Below are 3,292 nucleotides of genomic sequence, written 5' to 3' on the forward strand. Positions count from 1 at the left end.
GGTGTGGCGCCCCTCATTTAAAGAATCTAATACCTACACAAATGTCAATGGTACATACCATAAGGTTATTGGTCTTAACGCACTCGTGTAAACGCACAAGTATTTCGGTACATACCATAAGGTTATTGGTCTTAACGCACTCGTGTAAACGCACGAGTATTTCATCAGTACCGTGGGAACTCACGGATAATCAGATCGAAATTCGTGTGACCGTATATATAAACCGTGCAAACGCACGGGTAACCAGGTCAAAATTTGTGTCAACGCACAAGTTTATACATTTTTTGTACAATTAAATATAAGCAAAATAAAAATATTTCAATAATGTATGAATTCAAACATGATAAAAATGTGTTGTTTTTAATTTAGTTATTTATGTATCTGATATTTTTATTTTGTAATTATTTATAATTTACAATACAATTAAATTATGATTAAGTATATGTAAATTAAATTAATAGATTTAAAAGATTTTTGAACAAGATTAGTGAGTCTACCAGAATATTTTTAAGGTCTTATAATTATTCTAATTAGTTCGACTTTCTTCATGCTACTATATCAACTCTAATAAAATATTGAAGCATTTAGGTCCATTTGTATTATTTTTCCTGGGCCTTCAAAATGTCAAGACAGGCCCTGGCTTCAATCAAACCAAAAGCAACAACATATCATCCTGCAATTCATTATCTTGCAAACACCATCAATGACAATGTGATAGTGACGAGAATCTAGAATCTTTTTCCAAATCATATTACGAATTATTTCTTTAACTTGTGTTTACACATTTAGACTATCTTTGGTCTCAATATTGGCCAACCTTCTTGAGTGCTCACAAATCTACCATATAAGAAAAGTTATAGTTCTGGAAAATACTTTTCTACCCATATTCCACATGTCAACCAATGCTACAAATTGTACCTTTAAATCAAATTTCAAAAATTTGATAAAGACTCATCCTTTTTTCCTCTTTCTCTCTTTCTCTTCCTTCTCTCTCTTTCTCACATCGTCTTTTTCATTTTCTCAAGTCTATCTTCCTCTATCTTACAGGGTTAGGTTAACTTCTCCCTTCCTCTCGTCGTTGTCTTTAGAGGCAGATCTTATCATAAGTCGCAATTACCTAGGGATGTCAATGAGGCAGTGCGGGGGCAGGGGATACATTCCCATCACAACCCCCGCCCTCGAATCTATTCCCCATCTCCGCTTCGGATCCCCGCTACGGGTGGATTTTGTCCCCCGTCCCCGCAAATCCCCACCTGGCAAGACTCTTTGAGATGATAACTGACATCAACTACTGCAAGGAGTTGTGGAAGATTGCTGTAAAAAATACATCACATAAGGATTGTTGTGAAAGGTATGTTCATGTTGTTAGTTTTGTAGTTTATGAATGTTTTTAAGTCTGTGTGAAACATGTTTCTGGCGAGAAGTGTGGTTGTGGAGTAAATGGATTTTTGGTGGCAAGTGTCGTGTTGGTCGAATTCAAAATGGTTTATGTAATAAAAAATAAATTTAGGTTTTTTTATTAACTTATTCATGAAGATTTGATTTGTTTAGGGTTTTAACTTTGGGTTATTTTTTACTATTATTTTATCGTTGTTGAACCTCTTTTTTATTGTTAATGATAGAGACGGTGCTGGTAAGTTGCTTCAGTAAAATTCTGCCTCAGCAGTGCTTCAGCAGTGATGGATTCAAGATTTCCAGCCTTTATGATACGAAGCCAATGTTTTATGGACCGCAGTGTGGCAAAACACCGTATTAGTGCTTCTGAATCCAATAGAAGGATATGTTGCAGATATTCAACTACCGTTAGATTGGACTCAATTTAATGATATGTTCCAGGTAACAATCATACAAACATTGAATTCATTTAGATCTTTGAGTTAAATTTTCTATTCTATGTTTCTTTACTGGAAGTACCCTCAAAGACGTCGCATCGTATCGGCTAAAACCTATGGTTTTAGGTCTTGAAGGTAAAACCTGTTATCTTCGCAACATCATCACTTTTTGGTTTGGAAGTTTATTCAATTTCTGTGGTTGTTAACGAGTTATAGGCTTGAATCTCATTGGTTGTTAATGCTCATTATCGTTTCAAATTTAATTCTTATTTGTTAATATGTTACATTGGAAGGACGTTGAAATATGTTTACATAAGACTAGATCAATATTATGCATCAACAATACAAACGAAAGGCAAAATTCGAACCTTTATGCTCTTATAATTGTTATTCTTTAGCATGTTCGATATACATTTACCAATATCAATATGATTGTAGCAGGTTTCGTGTTTGATGGTCGTGGACAATAATACAATGAAGGTCTTGCTGCTTCTACTAAGGCCGTCCAAATTGAACCTATAGCACCTTCCAAGCAAGATGTTGATGACTTCTGTGATGCTTAAAAATTGTTCCAAAACATTACTTATTTATAGGATCTTACTTTCTGATGCACTTAGAGTAGAACCAATTAAACCCAATGCTTGGTATTACCTCAAATAAACTCATAAGGACGATGGTCAGATAGGTGATGCTGCTGACTGCTTCCAGTCAGCTTTAATGCCTGAAGAATCCGATCTCATACTTTTTGTCATTTGAATATTTGGAGGGTATGTAAAAAAATGAGGATTCAAATTGTTTGGTTACTCCTGCTGTTACTGAACAGTGATGTTATTGTTGTGTATTGTGGTTCGGGTTACTTGGTTGTTATTGGAAGCTATGACATTACTAGTCGTGCTGCTGGTGTTAACTTGATGAGGTATGCTAAAATAGAACAAGTTGCATCTGGTATTCATTTTAGGCTTCGTGCTCATGCTTTCATTGTTGCAGCGTCGAAGGGTAATAGGGTTGTGTATGTGAACCTTGATGCTTGTATGAGTTCGCAAATTGTGACAACTAAAGTAATCAAGAGGATGAAAGTAAGGTAGAGTTAGTATGGTTAGTTGGTAACTGATTTTTTGATCTGAAATATTCGCGGTGTTAATTTTGTAATTTTGTTTGGTTTGACAAATACGGGATGCAAACCGAAAAGAATGTAGCTATTAGCAGAACTCACACTTACGCCGTCAAAATGTGGAAATAAATATCCGGAATTTTATGATTTAATAACTCTCTCCTATTATAATTGTGTTACTGATGTTTATCTTACTGCGTAAGCAGCAGGACCTTTCTTGATTCTTTTAGAATTTGGTAGATGATGAAGCTGCTTTTGATTCTTTCAAAGAGGTAGTGAGTATCACAAATTTACTCATGTACTAACAAGTTGACTGATAACAAGTACTATGCCATTAATATTCTATTTT

The 3,292-nt window shown here is 34.8% G+C and overlaps 1 long non-coding RNA gene across 1 annotated transcript; it reads left to right on the forward strand.

Annotated features, from left to right (window-relative positions):
• Window positions 1-990: 990 nt before the first annotated feature.
• On the forward strand, window positions 991-3,059 carry LOC131629717 (uncharacterized). Its single transcript, XR_009292079.1, has 3 exons — window positions 991-1,351; window positions 1,623-1,836; window positions 2,274-3,059. It is a non-coding gene; the product is annotated as an uncharacterized LOC131629717 (long non-coding RNA).
• The last annotated feature ends 233 nt before the right edge of the window (window positions 3,060-3,292 follow it).

The sequence above is a fragment of the Vicia villosa genome, unplaced genomic scaffold (genome assembly GCF_029867415.1).
Source record: "Vicia villosa cultivar HV-30 ecotype Madison, WI unplaced genomic scaffold, Vvil1.0 ctg.000600F_1_1, whole genome shotgun sequence".
NCBI lineage: Eukaryota > Viridiplantae > Streptophyta > Magnoliopsida > Fabales > Fabaceae > Vicia > Vicia villosa.